The sequence below is a fragment of the Impatiens glandulifera genome, chromosome 3 (genome assembly GCF_907164915.1).
Source record: "Impatiens glandulifera chromosome 3, dImpGla2.1, whole genome shotgun sequence".
Lineage (NCBI taxonomy): Eukaryota > Viridiplantae > Streptophyta > Magnoliopsida > Ericales > Balsaminaceae > Impatiens > Impatiens glandulifera.
In genome coordinates, this window is record NC_061864.1 from 33,521,604 (window position 1) to 33,541,940 (window position 20,337).

Consider the following 20,337-nt stretch of genomic DNA (forward strand, 5'->3'; position numbering starts at 1 on the left):
GATAAGATCCGGATTAGAAGCATGCAATAAAAACAATGATGATCTGCTTATCCAAGATCCCATGCAAAATCTGAATCAGGCGACCGGTGCATGCATGTTTGCCATGTGTCCAAAATGCAAGCCGCTCACGTCATCAGAACCTGACCGGTGCATGCATGTCTGTCAAGTGTCCGAAATGACAAAACGTGCATGCAACCTCTGAACCGGATCGACGTGACTTCAAACGACCAATCTAGCGGAGAGAGAAAATTATAACCGTTGTCATATTTTCTCTATTAATAGAGGCCAAGGGTGCCGAAGAAATATACGCGTGAGATCATTTACGAAAAGCTTATTCAAGAGAGAAGAAACAGAAAACGAAAGATCTTACGCATAAGTGATTGAAATTCCGAAAGCATTGTGTATTGTGTGTGTATTTTACTATTTTGTAAAAAGTATTGTATTACATCATAGTGAGTGGTGTAACCGACGAGCAGTAAATAAGACTCGTTCGACATTGTGTGTTGTGGTTGTGTAATATTCCTTAGTGAATATCCTTCTCACTGTTTGATAAGAAGGGATGACGTAGGAGATTAAGCTCCGAACATCCATAAAATCTTGTCTCGTGTCTTTACTTTTCATATTCCGATTTACTCATTCAATACTAATCGAAACATCTAAACCGAACTGAAATAACTAATAAACCTTCTAAACCTAACCGGCTTTCTCCTTAAACCGATATCTCCTAAATACCTTCCAAACCGAAATGTGTGTGTTGCTTCAAGCTGAAACAAACCATTTCCGCACTTGAACCCGGTTCAAGAGGTTTGTGACAATTTGTGTAGTGTTAAGAAGCGGTTTTAGTCTCTAACCGGACTATCACCAGTGTGTTGTGTTGTTGTAAGCGTTCACCCTTAAGACGCCGGAACCCCGGTCCTCCAAGGGCGATCCTGATCCGAACATCCACTATTTTATTTATTTAATTATTAAAAAATGGTAAAACTTATATAAAGAGAGAGAATCTCGAGCTCGGAATCAATATTTATATATATTAAATAAATTAAAAATAATATAATAAATAATTTAACAGATTTTTAACACCATTAGTAGAAAGTTTTAAATATAACAAAATCTTAAATATAACAGATTTTAAGTATAATTCTTAAAATGAAATATTTTTAGGAGAGTCCTAAATTTAACAAAATCTTACGACACTCCCATATTTATCATTTATCCCATTTAAAAAAATTATAATTCTAAGTATAATATTGCTATTTGCGATTTTGTACAAAAGGCCTTCAAAAGGGCAAAAATGTCAAAAACCGAGTTGAACTAGACGAGTTAAGGACAAGTCAACGAATTTGAACACATGGCTTAAATGGATTCAAACACGGATGCTAACGTCATGCTGACACCAACCACGAATGATTTGATAAAACGCCCAAATGTGCATTTTTTGTGCTTGGATTTGCTAAAGAAATCCTACAAGGATAACCAATTTAGAAATTTCACCCAGATCGCTATACTCAATTGAATTTTTTGATCTTAGATTATTTGGAAATATTGAAGAGTCTTCTACAAGATCTGTTTGTATCCAAAATTGAGTCAAAACTCTTAACTCCACAAAATCGGCGATACAAGACAATGTGACCAAGACGGAATTAATTTAGACATGTCTTCGAATTTGGATTATGACCTACGGTTGGAAAGCTAAGACGCAACTCATTCGAATGACATCAGCCTGTGTTTCCATTCGACAGTTAAAGTGATCAATTCGATTCGACAACCCGATGCAAGTTTACCCACTACGGTTTTAGAGCGAGCTAAAGCTAGGTGCACCTTTAAAAATTCATATATTTTGATTGGCTCAACTATTTGGAGCAAATGAGATACCATTAGAAATTTCTTTTGATACAATGTAGCACTTGTGGGTCGACCTACAGCCCACGCTAGATCACCCGTAAGCCAAGTTGTTCATTACAAGACTACCGACGTTCCATCAAGAATTGCATAGATTTGCATATAGTTTTCAACATTTCATCCAAAATAAATATTTTATTTAACAAGCACACATTTCCAATACATCATTGTTTAACCTCAATAGTGATATGAGTCAAAAGTTATAGCCGTTTGAAGTTTTGGTAGAACGAAGCTTATTGGAATCAAAACTAAAGAAAAACTTGACTTTAAAAAATTGTAATTTGGGTCACACTCCATCAATTCGGTTGTCTCGCATTAGAGAATTAAGGTGGATGAAGTACCTACAAAAACACTTTTGTCTCAACTAAAATGAACACGAACTCAGCTTAGGTTGTCTTATATAGTGAGTTTCCAAATGAGCCAACTAAATAAATTAAAATATCCCAAAGATACCCTTGAACAAGGGTATATAAGGTAACACCTCATTCATTTAAGGTAGGATTGTCCATTTTCAAAATTTTAATTAACATAGAGAGAGAGTGAACTTGAGAGAAAAGTAATCAAATCAAGTACAAGGCTAAGAGGATTCCGATCAAAGTTCATCTTCTCCGACGAATTTGATTCATGCTTTATTTTTCTTGTTCTTCTGCTTCTTTAGGTAGGCCTCTTCTACATTCTATGTTGATGTAATTCATTTGAGACGTTGGTTTTGTACAATTATCGTCGACATCTAGTTGGATTCATATAAATATATTGAATAATTTATATGTTTTGATTGTTTTATGTTTCAATGTTTCTGAATGCTTTGTTTACCTTAGCTACTAGATATCCTATGTTAGATAGAGTCTAGTTAGGAAGAGGTTAGGTCATGACTAGTCTCAAACTTTAACCTCTAATCTTCACTAGAATCAACAAGAATTGACCACTAGAGAGAAAATTATTGAGCCATGCTCCAGACGAACTCTGAATTCATTTCAAATTGAATTAAGGTCTTCTTTGAAGCTTACTGTCATAAGGAAGACATCGTGGATGGTCAATTTGCAAGAACCTTTACAAACGAAGGAATGCAAAAATAAATTGTCCACTTGAATTCCAATTTATAGGGAATTTTAAATTCTATTTATTAATTCATTCCTTTCTTGTGAAATGAGATCTCAAGAGACTGTGTTTAGAATCTTGGTGAGCCTCCACAATGAAAAGATCCAGCAGTCAAAAGCAACGACGAGGCGATATGAAACTCCATCGGAAAATCAACTTCTTCATGAGAAAATAGAGCTATACTCTCGACTTCTTTGTGAGATTCTACTTACATATAGACAAGTAGTAGACAATGAACTCCTGAAGTGACTTCCAAGAAGGCGAAGTCATGAGCATCTTGTTGCAGCAGGTATATTGGAAATCGACGTTATCATAAAGAATTAGGAACATCCAAGGAGGAAGACGACGAACTTTTCTAGTTCACTTTCCTAAAATTCCTTATTTCTGATTTTCTAAAGTCTTGAGGTGCATTCACTTTGGCCCTAAAGACTTTAATTCCTTTAAAATTCAGCCTGAAACATATTTACTAAATTAATTTATTTAATTTTTCCAAAGTGTTTCTAAAAATAAGTTATGAAAAAAAAATCATGTCCCAAATTAACAATTTCGATTGTTGCATACTTTGGGACTCCAATTCCCCTCCTCGTTCCTTAATCTACATACTGATACACTCATGAGATCATTTTAATATAAGGATTCATAGTTAATATCAACAAGTAAAGCTTCATGCAAATATTGGTGGTTGGTGTGATAAGGCAAGCAACTCCTCTTTCCGAAGAAGAGTGTTGAGCTATTTTAGAGAAAAAAATGATGAGTAAATTAGACCTCCTCTAAAATAGTCTAGCACTATTCAAGGGTCTTGAAACATTGAAGATGTTTTAGTTTAGAGCTAATCATGCGATGATGGGATCGAAATCTTTACCAACTTCTAAGACAAGAAAGTAAAACGCCTTGGTCTTCACCAAGGAATTTTTGAGATTGTATTTATTTAGCCTATTGTTAATCATGTATTTCACATCATATATTTCCAAAACACTTGTGAGTTTTGAATTTCTAAACATGCATTCATTGTTATGAGTCATAGTTAACAAATGAATCTCAATGTTGTGGTCTAAAGCCAAGCATGCATTCGTGCATCAAAGGATCGAAACACCCGCATATTGCTGGGTTGTTTGTGCCAACTCATACCAAGTGTCTTGGTACCAAGTTTTGGGGAGTCCTTAAATCATGTTGTGAGGATATCTCTTGTTAGCTTTTGCGTCAAATGCTCTAGTCAAAACTAGGCATTTTCTTTAGGGACTTCTTATGGCATGTTAACACATCCATATAGAGTGTTTTTTTACAAAACTCTTATAGTGTAAAAACTAATTCTAGAGCACTAGTAACTTTCAAAAGTTTCATGATTCGACAGCCTTAGCGAGCTAAATTCATCATCGTGTCAACAAATCTTGGGTACGGTCTATTTTGTTATATGAGTCAGAAGTCTTAACGTGCTGAATTCATCATAGTGTCAACAGATCTTGGGTACGATATGTTTTATTACATGAGGGTAATCTTAGCGTGTTGAATTCATCCTTGTGTCAACAGATCTTAGGTACAATCTGTTATATTTCGTGAGTCGGTAGCCTTAACGTGTAAAGTTCATCCTTGTGTGTCAACAGATCTCCGGTACGATCTATTTCATTTCATGAGTTGGTAGGCTTAGAGTACTTAATTCATCATTGTGACAATAGATCTTGGATATGATATGTTCTATTTCTTGAGTCAGCAACCTTAGCGTGTTGAGTTCATCCGCATATGTTAATAGGTCTCGAGTACAATATGTTTTGTTTATGAGTCGACAACCTTAGCATGCCAAATTCATCATTGTGTCAACAGATCTTGAGTATGATCTATTTTGTTTCATGAGTAGGCAACATTAGCGTGTTGAGTTCATCGTTTGTATCAACAGATCTCAAGTACGATATGTCCCTTTTTGTGAGTCGACAGTCTTAGAAGTTTGAATTCATCATTTTACGATCTGTGTAGTTACGCGAGTCAATAGTCTTGCGTGCTGAGTTTTTCTTTTATTGATAGATCTCGAATAGGATATGTACATTACTAAAAAAAGTATCCGCTCATTATCGCATTGATGTGAGAACTTTATGTTTTCTCGGAGTTTCTCTTTATATTTTATATGAGAATGCTACGTTTTCCATACAAGTTTTTCATTATCTTTTGATGTAAGAACTTGATGTTTATCGGTAATTTCTTAGCATCGCATTGATGTAAGGGCTCTGTGCTTTTATGAATTGTTCGTTAATTTAGATACGAGGATTCTGTATTTTCTAGGAGTTTCTCGTTATCTTAGATACAAGGATTTTGTGTTTTTTTAAAAAGTTGCTCATTATCTTTCGACGTGAGAACTTGATGTTCGCCAGCAATCGCTCATCATCTCGTTGATTAGAGGAATCGATGATTCATATAGATTTCTCGTCATCATCCCATTGATGAGAGAATTCTACGTATTCCAACAGTTGCTCATTGATCTTTGATTTGAGAACTCATTATTTTTCTCAAACAAGTTACTAATTATCTTTGATATGAGGACTTTATGTTGTGTCAATTGTTACTCATCATCTTTTGATATGAGGACTTGTTGTCTTTCAATAGTTTCTCATTATTGTTTGATATGAGAACTCAATTTTATTGTCGATAAGAAACTTCATACCTCTAATGTTTTCTCATAGTTCATTTGGAACATGAGAGATTAATATCCTCAAGGATAAAGTGTTAAGTGTAATATTTGGTAGGCTTTCGTTATGTTGGAATAGTCGAAACCTGTTTGACCAAAAATCAAACTCTCATCCCCCGTATGAATCCTAGTCATCACAATCCGACTTTCACCATCATCGATGTAATTCCTTGATCACCATGATCAGGTAGTCGATGTAACATAAGATACACCACAGATCATTTTTCTAGTTTGTTATCAATTGTCTTCTACAAGTGATACTATACGAAAGATATCTCTTCGAATTCGTCCGTTAGATATAACTTCCTAGATACATCATTTTTTGGATGTATATGGAGTCTCTATATATGGACACATGGTTGCATGTAAACTTGTTACGATCTTGCATGGAGTCAGAATGCAACATGTTCTGAACCCATACTCTAGTTATGTAGTATGTTATGTTTATATACATCATTATCTTGTGTAGGTATTTTTCAAGAATGTTGTTATCTCCACGCATCTATTTCCTCGAACATGTGTTGCTACGAAAAGGTAAAGTAGAATGGAAGATGCACGACCCAAGTTGTATATTCTATTCTCTTCTTTAGTATTTTACATTTTGGTTTATAAAATTAATGTCTATTTTATCAAGCTTGGATACATGTTTTGTAAAGCGAGAATTTATCTTCTACAAATTCTGTCCAAGAGGTGCATTCTATAGACACTCAGTTTTTGCATCCATAAATAAAATAAATTTGCACGGTCTAAAATGATAATCATACTTGGTTATTGGACTAGGGGAACAAAATTATAATTATTTTTCAGAATTGGTTGAGAACGACCCTTGGGTAATTGGTCTCAACACCAATTTCTAAAAAAACTCAAGCTTCAAATGTTTTTATACGTTCAAAATAACCAATTTGAAAAATCATGAACTTTGAGTATAATATTGATGTTGGACAAAATGTACTAAACAACTACTTTGAGGCTTGTTTGTGTGTTAGAATTTGAGAGACCTATTACGTTTAAATTAACTAGTTCGAAAAATTATGGATTTTGTGTATATTATTGTTATTTGTAATTTTGTGTAGAAGACCTTTAAAATGTCAAAAACTGAGTTGAACCAGACAAGTCAATGGAAGTCAACGAGTTTGACCGCACGCCTTAAAATGATTCAAACATGAACAATGACGTCGTGTTGATGCCAGACGCAACTTATTTCAAAAAATGCCGAAATGTGTGTGTTTGGCGCTTCAGTTTTCTGATGAAATCCTGCAAAGATTACCAACTTGGATAATTCACCCAAATGACAATACACAATGTAATTAGTTGATCTTAGATGATTTGGAAATCTTATAGAGTCCTCTATAAGATTCATTTGTATCCAAAATTGAGTTGAATCTCTTAATTCCACGAAATCGGTGGTACAAGAAAATGAGACCATGACGAGATCAAACCAGACATGTCTGCGATGTATAATTCATAAATGAAGCTATGGTGCTTTAAATTTGGATTTTGACATATGGTTGGAAAGTTAAGACGCAGTCCATTCGAATGACACTCATCCCATGTTTATATTCGATGGATAAGGTGGTCAAATCAACTCAACAACCCAGTGCAAGTTTACCCATTTCGGTCCTAGAGCGAATTGAAGTTAGGTGCAACTCGGACTGAAAATAAGTCAAGCTGCTTATGAGTTGCTCGGTCAAAGCTCGACTTCAGTTTGACTTTGACGAAGTTCAAGTCGAGTTCGAGCCATCTCGTTTAATATTCAAGTCGAGCTCGAGCTCATATAATACTTGTTCGATGGCTTGTCGAACTTTTTCGAGCCTCATAATAAATAATACTTTTTTATTTATTTTAATATTAATACCTTAAATTTAAAATAAATATTTTTACTTCACAAATATTTTAAAATTTATTTGTAGTTCCAGTTTCAGGTCGAGCGTGTAAGTAAATAGTCGAGTCGAGCTCGAGCTCAAATTTATAAAATTGTTCGAACTCGAGTTCGAGTCGAGTTAAAAAATATTTAATCGAGTCAAGATCAAGCTCAAGCTGGCTTGAGCTTGGCTTGACTCGTTTATAGCTCTAAGTGCAACTTTAAAAATTCATATCTTATGATTGGCTCAACTATTGGGAACAAATGAAATATAATTGGAAAGGTCATTAAGTTACTTTCTTTTGATACTAAGTAGCGCTCATGGTTTGACCTACACCCCATTCTAGGTCATCCGTAAGTCAAACTATGTACTTCGAGACTACTAGTGTTACATCAAGAATTTCATAGATTTGCAGACATACTTAAAGATTTCGTCCAAAATGAATGTTCTAGATAACAAGCATAAATTTTCAATGCATCTTGGACCAACCTTAATGGTGATCTGAGTCAAAAGTTATAGCCATTTGATATTTCGGTTGAACGAAGTTTGCTAGAATAAACCAAAGAAAGGCTTGACTTTAAAAATTTGTAACTTGGGCCACACTCAATCATTTTTGAACTGTTTTAAATTTGAGAATCAAGGTGAATAGGTTACCTATAGAAAGAGATTGGCCTCAACTAAAATGAACATGAATTCAGCCCATGATATCCTTTTAAGTGAGTTGATAGTTGAGCCAACTAAAGATATTAAAATATCCCAAAGATACCCTTGAACAAGGGTATATAAGGAAAACAGCTCATTCATTTAAGGTAGGCTTGACCATTTGCAAAAATTATAGTTAACCTTGAGAGAGATTAATTTAAGTGCAAGTAACCAAATCAAAAACAGGGTTAAAGCGATTTCGGCGAGATTTCATTTTCTCTAGCGAATTCAATTCTTGATTTGATTCTTCTTGTTCTTTAGGTATGTACACATACGTCGACATCCAGTTGGATTCATATAAATGTATTGATTAATTTATTGTTTTGATTGTTTGATATTTGAATATTGTTGAATGCATGGTGTATCCAAAATTAGATAAAGTCTAAGTACGAAGAGGCTAGGTCATGCCTAGAATCAAACCGTGACCTTTATTCTTTACCTGAATCAATAAGAATTGGTCATTAGAGAGAGAATTTTTGAGCCATGCTCCATACGAACTCTGAATTCATTTCAGATTGTAGTAATGTATTCTCTGAATCTTACTATCACAAGGAAGACATTGTGGAAGGTCAATTTGTAAGAACATTCACGAACGACGAAATGCAAAAAGAAATTTTCTATTAGAATCCCAATCTGCAAGGGATTTCTGATTTCATTTATTAGTTCATTCCTTTCTTATGAACTGAGATCTCAAGAGACTGTGGTTAGCGTCTTGGTGAGCCTCCACAGCAATGAGCTCCAACAGTCCGAGGTGAAGGCGGGGCGATATGAAACTCCATTGGAAAATGTTGGGTCAAATTATTTTGACTAAGTGTTGAAATAATTTACCCATTGATATTTTGATGATGAAATAATCAATGAGTTTTGATACAGGTGTATTAAGACAACATGTTTTTAGACTTGGATCTAATGAGGGTCATTAGACAGATTTTGATCTCCATTCGCATAAAATTAGACGCAAGTCTAATGGAATTAGACGTGAGTCTAATAGAATTAGACGTACAGTCTAACTCATCGGAGTTAGACGTGTAAGTCTAATAGATGTAAAGAATTAGACGGATGGTCTAATGAATACGTGGAATTAGACGGGTTGTCTAATTAATTGAAAGTTAGACGTGGGTCTAACTCCTACAGATTAGACTGAAGTAGAACCAGAATTAGACGGGGCAGTCTAACTCAGTGGAGTTAGACATGCCAGTCTAATGGTTATATTATAATTAGACGGGTTGTCTAATTAGTGAAAGTTAGACGTGGGTCTAACTCCTTCAGATTAGTCTGAAGTAGAACCGGAATTAGACGGGGCAGTCTAACTAAGTGGAGTTAGACGTGCCGGACTAATGGTTATATTATAATTAGACGGCTTGTCTAATTAGTGAAAGTTAGACGTGGGTCTAACTCCTTCAGATTAGTCTGAAGTAGAACCGGAATTAGACGTGTAGTCTTGCTCAGTGGAGTTAGACGTACCCGTCTAATGGTTATTGAAATTAGACGCGAGTTTAATTATATTAGACCAGGCGGTCTAATAGACGCATTTCATCAGAAGGAGTTAACTTATTTCATTAGACTGATCCGTCTAACTGAAATATGTCTAATACTCTGATTCAAGCAGTACACTTGAATCTAGCATTTCTCCTACCCACGTGCTATAGTTGCACCCTACAACTGCTCCACTTTCATGTGAAGATTAGTACAACAACTATATGCATCCAATCAAGGAATGCCACGTAAGAGGATTTTCCTCACAATTACCCGTTTTGCAGGTACATCCCTGATGGAATATTCGGCGCACTACCAGTTCGGTACGGCCACGATCCTTGTGCTCAGAACCTGCTGTGTACAATGGAGGCTTTCTAATGAAAGGGCGCCACGTATCATTCTTAAAGATTCGACCGTTAGCTCCTACTCAGTATTTAATCAATCCTTAGAGCAACAGACGAAGCACCAGATCTTGCCTTAACCAATCTTACGAACAAGCATTTTGATTTTGCAGAGAGAGACTACTCAATCATCTTGCTTACTAAACTTATTCTGTGAAGCTTCTTTCTGATTGTACTGTGTGTGAATCGAGAGAGAGAGCTAGAATCAAAACACCATTAGCTGAGTGATATTCTTCATCTTCTTGTAATTGAATGGAAAGTGTTCTGTTCAATAGTGAGCTAAGTGTGTGTAAACTGTATTTGATTCTCATCATATAGTGAATCCTTCCGGTGGTTGAAAGAAGGTGTGACATAGGAGAGTTTCTCCGAACATCCATAAACAAACTGCTGTGTTCTTTATTTTCTGTCATCTTTCCATATTTCATCTTGTGCTTCAAACCTAAGTAAACAATTCCGCCTTGAATCTGTTTCAAGAGTTTACACAAGTTTGAGTAGAATAGAAAGAGATATTAATCCCTAACAGGATTTCTATCAAACCGTTTTTCATAAGCCTTCATCCTTAGCTAGACCCCCGTCTCTATCGATAAAGCCGATCCTATCAATTGGTATCAGAGCCTTGTTTCCATTCTCAAGCATCAAGAACCCAAAGCATGTCTTGCATCAATGAAATTTCTCTTCTGTCAAAGGACAACTATGATGTGTGGATGGTAAGAATGCAAGCTCACTTGGCAACTATTGACTATGATATGTGGAGCGTTATCACCGATGGCCCCATAAAGATTTCGAAGCCAAGAAGTGAGTGGACAACTGAAGATAAAGTGACCAACAACCTGGATAATGTTACTAAGAACATTCTGTTTCAATCTCTCAACACAAATATGTTCTGTGAGATCAAGTCTTGTTCCACTGCAAAAGAAATATGGGATAAGCTCAGCCAGATCCACGACGTGAGCTCTCAAGCAAAGAACAACCAGAATGCATTCATTTGTAGTCAGAACAAATCCAGATGGGCTGACAGTGATACTGAGGAATCTCCCACCGAAAAAGAGAATGAAGCTGTAACATGCCTGATGGCAAATGACCAACCTAAGGTAAATGATATCTCTGCACCAGAATTTACAAATGAGGAACTGTCTAATGCACTCAATGAAATGGCTATTGAGTACAAAAAGTTAGCTGTCTCTTTTTATGAAATGAAAGTTAAATATGAATCAACTGTTCCCTTTTCAAAGCAAGAACCTGAATCAAATGTTTTTGATAAAAACCTATCAGAGATCTCATCTAAGAATGAGATGCTCAAAGAACAGATTCAAATTCTTTCATCTGAAAACAAAAGGCTTAACTATGTTGTCTGTGCATGGACAAGGTCTGGTGATGCTGTCAAACATCAGATCAGCATGTTGAAACCTGCTGGATCTAGACCCGGATTGGGATTTGATAGCAATGATCCTAACTTGTCCTGCAAAAAGTCAAAGCCAAATGACAAACTTAAGCAAATAAGTTTTGTCAAAGAAAGTATGACTGACAGTGAATCTGATCCTATTCATGAAGAAGTGACTTTTAAAAATGAAATAGCTTATGTTCCACCAACTGTTAGCTGGCTCAAGAATAAGCTTGAAAAGGCTAATAAGTCTGGTAACTTAAAACCTGACTCAAAGTGAAGGAGTTTTAAAAGAAAACTTTCTTTAAGAGTCAAAGGATCAGTGGCTAGCAGGAAGTCATCTGCTAAGTCAAAAACCTATGCATTAATCACAACACAGAATGGAAAATCCATCAGAATAACTCAAATATGGATTCCTAAGGGACTGATTGATCGAGGACCCAATTAAAGGTGGGTACCAAAAGATTGTAAATATTTATTTATGTAGGTACAAATAAATGAAGGACTGGAGGAATCTGTATGGTATCTTGATAGCGAATGTTCTAGGCATATGACTGGAAACAGACGGCTTCTCACTGATATATCAGACTGCTCTGGACCTAAGATCACATTTGGTGACAATAAGAAGGGTAAGACCATGGGTAAGGGTAAGATTATCTATGGTAACCTAACCATTAATGATGTGCTGCTAGTTGACAACTTGTGTTATAATTTAATTAGTATCAGTCAACTATGTGATAACGGTTTGTCAGTAGATTTTCAAACTCATGCATGTTTAGTTAAAGACCAAGATGGAAACATTTTATTAACTGGAAGTAGAGTAGGAAACTCATATAAAATGAATTGGCAAAAAGAAACATCTGATCCTATGTGCATGATTGCCAAAAATGACTATAAATGGTTATGGCATAAACGTTTGAACCACTTGAATTTTAAAACCATCAACAACATTTGTTCAAACAATTTAGTTATTGGTTTACCCAATCTTCAATTTTCAAAGGACAAGATTTGCACTGCTTGCCAGTTAGGCAAACAGGGCAGATCATCGTTCAAAAGCAAAGGAAAATCACAATCCAGCCGCATCCTAGAACTTTTACATATGGATCTTTTTGGTCCAATCCCTGTAAAAAGTATAGGAGGAATGAGATTTGCCTTAATTGTTATTGATGACTTTTCACGTTTTACATGGGTTGCATTTTTACCATCAAAGGATAAAACTGCTGAAAAATTGATCAGAATATTTAGAGGCATTCAAAATCAAAAATCTCTAAATATCTCATGTATTAGAAGTGATCAAGGAACTGAATATACAAACAGATACCTATCATCTTATCTTGAGGAGAATGGGATTAGGCACGCGTTGTCTAGTGCCAGAACTCCACAGCAAAACGGCTTTGCTGAGAGAAGAGTGAGAACTCTGAAAGAAGCAGCGAGATCTATGCTTGCTGAATCAGATGTTCCTCAGAGGTTCTGGGCGGAAGCCATTAGTACTGCTTGTTATACTAAAAAACGGTCAATTATTAACAAACGTTTTGATAAAACTCCCTATGAACTGTATTATGGGAGAATTCCCACAGTTTCTTACTTTAAGATTTTTGGGTGTAAATGTTTTATCCATAATAATGGAAAGGTTTATTTAACTGTTTTTGATGCTAAAGCAGATGAGGGATTTATGTTGGGATACTTATCGGTAAGCAAGGCTTACAGAGTATACAACAAAAGAACACAGACTGTTGAAGAATCCCTTCATGTAATTTTTGATGAACCTGTTGAGAGCAAATCCAAAGAACCCATTGATCTTGCTGACAAACTACAAGCGGCTAGTCTTGAGTCTATAAGTGAAGAAAAAGAAACCTTGGACAAGCGGATGACTTTATCTGATCCTATGGCTGATCCGTTTGAAGCTCAACCAGATGTACAAACTCCTATTCAACAAGATGTTGAGAGTTTGGATGTCGCGATGTCACCGGTTCAGATGACCAATCCCCTTGGTTCCAACTTCAGATGAAACAGAAATCATCCACCAGAACTGATAATTGGTAACCCTTTTTCTCCTCGAAGGACAAGACGTAAGTTGATGGATGAAATGGCCAATTCTGCATTTATTTCTCAAATTGAACCAAAGAAAATTGGTGAAGCTATAGTTGATCCAAATTGGATCAATCCTATGAAAGAGGAGTTAAACCAATTTGATAGAAATAAAGTGTGGTATCTTACTCCTAGACCAGCTGACAAGTCAGTTATAGGAACAAGATGGGTCTTTAGAAACAAGCTTAATGAAAATGGCTTAGTCATTAGAAACAAAGCTCGTTTAGTTGCTCAAGGATACAGACAAGAGGAAGGTATTAATTTTGACGAGTCTTTTGCATCGGTTGCAAGACTAGAAGCAATCAGAATCTTCCTAGCATATGCATCATTTAAGAATTTTAAAGTTTTTCAAATGAATGTGAAAAGTGTATTTTTAAATGGAAAATTAAGTGAAGAAGTATATGTTGAGCAACCCCCTGGTTTCGTAGATCATGTTTTACCTGATCATGTTTATAGACTTAACAAAGCATTGTATGGTCTAAAACAAGCTCCTAGAGCTTGGTATGACACTCTAACCAATTTCTTATTTGATCATGATTTTGTTGTTGGAACAGTGGATAAAACCCTGTTTAGATTTGCTAAAGACTCCCATATATTACTTGTTCAGATATATGTTGATGACATTATCTTTGGGTCAACTAACCCCAAACTGTGTGAGAAATTTGCCAAGCTAATGCAGTACAGGTTTGAAATGAGCATGATGGGAGAACTTACATTCTTCCTTGGGCTTCAGATCCGTCAGCTGGAAAACGGAACCCTCATCATCCAAGCTAAATACACCAAAGAATTGCTAAATAAATTTGGTTTGGAGAACTGTTCTTCAGCAGCTACTCCTATGAGCTCCTCAGTCAAATTGGACAAAGATGAAGGTGGCCAAAGTGTAGATGTTACAGCATATAGAGGACTCATCGGTTCCTTGCTATATGTAACAGCTAGCAGGCCATATATTCAATTTGCTGTTGGTGTCTGTGGCAGATTTCAGGCTGATCCTAAACTCTCTCATTTCACTGCTGCTAAACGTATTCTTAAATACTTAAAGGGAACTCAAAATGTGGGACTGTGGTATCCGAAGGATTTCAGTTTCAACTTAATTAGTTTCTCAGATGCAGATTATACATGATGCAAAATTGATAGAAAAAGCACAAGTGGAACTTGCCAGTTCCTTGGAGATCGTCTAATCACATGGTTCAGCAAGAAGCAGGCTTCTGTGGCAACTTCTACAGCTGAAGCAGAGTATTTTGCAGCTGGTAGTTGCTGCTCTCAAGTTTTGTGGATTCAACATTAGCTCAGAGACTATGGGATTGAGGCTGATGAATCTCCAATTTTCTGCGACAACACAAGTGCCATCGCAATATCCTACAATCCTGTTATGCATTCTCGGACAAAGCATATTGAAATCAGGCATCATGTCATCCGAGAACACGTCAATCAGAAGCAAATCCGTCTTGAACATGTTCCTACAGATCAACAAACTGCAGACATTTTCACGAAACCTCTTCTGGAAGCTAAGTTTTCTCATTTTAGAAATATGCTAGGTCTTGTTGATCTAGATTGACGTAATTATGTGCATAAATTGAGGGGGAACGTATTGTTCAAAATAAAACTGAACAGATATGAAAGACGGAGGTCTTAACTTGTCCTAAGGATTCAAAGTTTGATAAACACAACTACTTAGACGGACATCTTCCTTAGCAGTTTCATCTTTATATGAAATCATTGTCTTGGTTATTTTAACCTGCTTGATTAGAAGGATGCATCTATTAGACGGACACATCTAATAGACGTTAGACGTTTTTACGTCATGAGCAAAAGGATGCTCACCTCTAATCAGACACGCGTGTCTCACGCGCTGTTATAGCATAATTAGATGCATACGTCTAATAGATTGATTTTCAAAAATGATGTTGAAAATGTGAAAAGAAGAATAAAAACGTCTAACTACTGGTGTAATTAGACTCTTCATCTTCTGGCATTTAGGACAGCTGTCCTTTAATAATGTCTGTTTGAGGTATCTTTCCCGCCGAAAAATAAATCAGTCATTTCTCAAAAGAATTGAAGACACGTGTCTCTCAATATGCAAGAAATGACTAATATTTCTGACATCTTTTGCTTGTACATTTAGTATTAGACATTCTATTTCATTCTAACATTAAATGCAGTGTATTGGGAAATGTCTTTTGAAATTTTTGACGGTATGAGTAATCATTAGTTTTATTCTTCATGATTAAAACCCCAGTATTAATAGGTTCATTCTCTATAAAAGGTTAGAAGATCCTTGAAATCTCTCTTTCTCTCTTTAGAAATCGAACCCTTTGAATATCTCAATCCCTTGTTCATCAAGTCAAAATGCTGCCTTTCCGACCAAAATCGATCCAGGTGAATTTTCAATCTGTTTCCACTCTTGAATCTCCGGGCATGCAAAAGATGTTCGATTCTCTGAAAGCTTCAGGGCCGAGAAGATTTCTCACCCCTCATGAAACCTATCATGAACATCTTGTCAATGAATTCTTCCAAACCGCTAGCTTCTATCAAGATAATGTTATTGCTGGTGCAGTAATGGGCCAGATGGTATGGCTCACAAAAGAATCTTTTGGTGAGTTTTTCCATCTCCCAACTGAAGGTATTGATGATTTCTCTACCACTCACCCTAACCTCATGATTTCGATGATAAAAGTCTTTTCCGATTCCCCTGAAGTAGATATTCATGGAAAGAAAAACCTTATGAAGGTTGAATATGCTTTTTTAAGTGATATCATCTCTAAATCCCTTCTGTCTAAGGAAACCTCCTACAAGTATTGTACGAAGGTCTTTTAGATAATGGTGGCTATCACCAGGGGTGTTCCTGTGAACTGGACAAGCTTCCTCTTCGGGAATCTGGTCAGAATGGTTGTAGCTAGAAAGAAGATCTTCGGCTTTGATGGTCCTCTCAGCTCCTTTATTTGTCATCGTCTGAACGAACCTGGTAAGAGTTTCCCCCTTCCTTCTAAGATCCTGAACTACCAGAAAGTGGTAGATTATATCCAAAGGTTGGAAACGCTCAAGTCTAAGAAACGAAAAAGTGAAGATTCCAACTCCCCCCTAACCGCAGTCTTAGAGACATCTTAGGTTGAAGTCTATCTCGTCCAAAAGTTATGACCAGGGAGAAGAAGAAGAAGAAGACTAATGATGAAATGTCTTTTTGTAGTTATTTTGAATGTCTTCATAATGTTTTTGGTAAAATTATCATGGTTACATTGAACAATATTTTGAGTGTTTCTTCTGAAAACACTCATATGTGATTAACATAGATGTTTTTGAATGATTACTTGCATGTTGTCTGTTTGTTTATTTATTGGATGAATTCATGTCTTCTTATATGTTTGCAGGTTTACAATTTCTTCATCAAAAGGGGGAAATTGTTGGGTCAAATTATTTAGACTAAGTGTTGAATAAATTTAACCACTAATATTTTGATGATGAAATAATCTATGAGTTTTGATACAGATGTATTAAGACAACATGTTTTTAGACTTGGATCTAATGAGGGCCATTAGACCGATTTTGATCTCCATTCGCATAAAATTAGACGCAAGTCTAATGGAATTAGACGTGAGTCTAATAGAATTAGACGTACAGTCTAACTCATCAGAGTTAGACGTGTAAGTCTAATAGACATGTAAAGAATTAGACGGGTAGTCTAATGAATACACGGAATTAGACGTGAGTCTAATAGAATTAGACGTACAGTCTAACTCATCGCAGTTAGACGTGTAAGTCTAATAGACGTGTAAAGAATTAGACGGGTAGTCTAATGAATACACGGAATTAGACGCAAGTCTAATGGAATTAGACGTGAATCTAATAGAATTAGACGTACAGTCTAACTCATCGTAGTTAGACGTGTAAGTCTAATAGACGTGTAAAGAATTAGACGGGTAGTCTAATGAATACACGAAATTAGACGTGAGTCTAATAGAATTAGACGTACAGTCTAACTCATCGGAGTTAGACGTGTAAGTCTAATAGACGTGTAAAGAATTAGACGGGTAGTCTAATGAATACGCGGAATTAGACGTGTAAGTCTAATAGACGTGTAAAGAATTAGACGGGTAGTCTAATGAATACGCGAAATTAGACGTGAGTCTAATAGAATTAGACGTACAGTCTAATTCATCGGAGTTAGACGTGTAAGTCTAATAGACGCAAAGAATTAGACGGATGGTCTAATGAATACGCGGAATTAGACGGGTTGTCTAATTAATTGAAAGTTAGACGTGGGTCTAACTCCTTCAGATTAGTCTGAAGTAGAACCAGAATTAGACGCGGCAGTCTAACTCAGTGGAGTTAGACATGCCGGTCTAATGGTTATATTATAATTAGACGGGTTGTCTAATTAGTGAAAGTTAGACGTGGGTCTAACTCCTTCAGATTAGTCTGAAGTAAAACCGGAATTAGACGGGGCAGTCTAACTCAGTGGAGTTAGACGTGCCGGTCTAATGGTTATATTATAATTAGACGGGTTGTCTAAATAGTGAAAGTTAGACGTGGGTCTAACTCCTTCAGATTAGTCTGAAGTAGAACCGGAATTAGACGTGTAGTCTAGCTCAGTGGAGTTAGACGTACTCGTCTAATGGTTATTGAAATTAGACGCGAGTCTAATTATATTAGACCAGGCGGTCTAATAGACGCATTTCATCAGAAGGAGTTAACTTATTTCATTAGACTGATCCGTCTAACTGGAATACGTCTAATGCTCTAATTCAAGTAGTATGCTTGAATCTAGCATTTCTCCTACCCACGTGCTATAGCTGCACCCTACTACTGCTCCACTTTCTTGTGAAGATTAGTACAACAACTATATGCATCCAATCAAAGAATACCACGTAAGAGAATTTTCCTCACATTTACCCGTTTTGCAGGTACATTCCTGATGGAATATTCGGCGTACTACCAGTTCGGTACGGCCACGATCCTTGTGCTCAGAACTTGCTGTGTACAATGGAGGCTTTCCAATGAAAGGGAGCCACGTATCATTCTTGAAGATTCGATCGTTAGCTCCTGCTCAATATTTAATCAATCCTTAGAGCAACGGACGAAGCACCAGATCTTGCCTTAACCAATCTTACGAACAAGCATTCTGATTTTGCAGAGAGAGACCACTCAATCATCTTGCTTACTGAACTTATTCTTTGAAGCTTCTTTCTAATTGTACTGTGTTTGAATCGAGAGAGAGAGCTAGAATCAAAACACCAGCTGAGTGATATTCTTCATCTTCTTGTAATTGAACAGAAAGTGTTCTGTTCAATAGTGAGCTAAGTGTGTGTGTGTGTAAACTGTATTTGATTCTCATTATATAGTGAATCCTTCCGGTGGCTGGAAGAAGGGGTGACGTAGGAGAGTTTCTCCGAACATCCATAAACAAACTGTTGTGTTCTTTATTTTCTATCATCTTTCCATATTTCATCTTGTGTGCTTCAAACCCAAATAAACAATTCTGCCTTGAGTAGAATAGAAAGAGATATTAATCCCTAACATGATTTCTATCAAACCGTTTTTCATAAGCCTTCATCCTTAGCCAGACCCCCGTCTTTATCGATAAAGCCGATCCTATCAGAAAATCAACTTCCAGATTGCTAAAATAGAGCTCTACTCACAACTTCTCTGTGAGATTCTACATGCGTCTAGACAAGTAGTAGACAATGTATTCCCGAAGTAACTTCCATGTAGGCGAAGACAGGAGCATCTTGTTGCAGCAGGTATCTTGGAAACCAACGATGGCAAAACTAGGGACGGATCTAGAAATCATAATAGGGGAGTGCTTGAATTTAAAGTAAAAAATTATATATATATATATATATATATATATATATATATATATATATATATATATATATATATATATAACCATTATATTATAATGTTTAAATAAGTTTAATTTTATGAGATTTTAAAAATAAAACTAATTTATAATAAAAATTTATTTTTATATATATAGTGTCAAATAATCAACAAGAAAATATCATTCATTTTATGACGAACTTTCGTCTCCACATTCTTAATTACTGAAAATGTTCTATCAATAGTAGTAGTAGAAACATGTAATATTAAAACAAGATAATCAATATCGATCAATTGTTTACACAACAAATGCAAAAACGTTTACATTCTGTAACACATCAAATTTATAATGTACCAATTCTTTCATCTATGAAAATTTCAGAATACATTTCGTTATAAATTTGTAAATATCCAAATATTAAATTAGTTGAATGAATTTTTTAGTATAAAAATAGACTAAGTGACCTTAAAATTATACATTATCATTGTTATACATTAATCAAACATATATAAAATTATTTATAATAATTATATGCATAAAAAGATAAATATTACCCAAAAAATTAGAATATTAAAAAAAATATCGGATTCAACATATTTGGAAATTAGAAAATGATAGAAAAATTAAGTAGGTTAATTTTAACCGGCCAGAGAACTTAATTAATCTCAACTTTCATGTGCAGGTACAGATCAAGCCGCATAAACCGGCTGAGGCACATATCGCAGTAATCCGGCTCCAAATAATCAAGCCATAATTAAGAGGAACCGGCTTCAACATCATAACCAGACCGGTTAGTAATAAAGCTCTCAAATCCTAGCCGGATCATACTACGAAGAAGATCAACCGGAAACTTTGAAATGTACGATGACGTAATATGACGAGATAGATACTTCTTGAGAAAATACAAGAAGATAAGATCCGGATCAGAAGCATGCCAT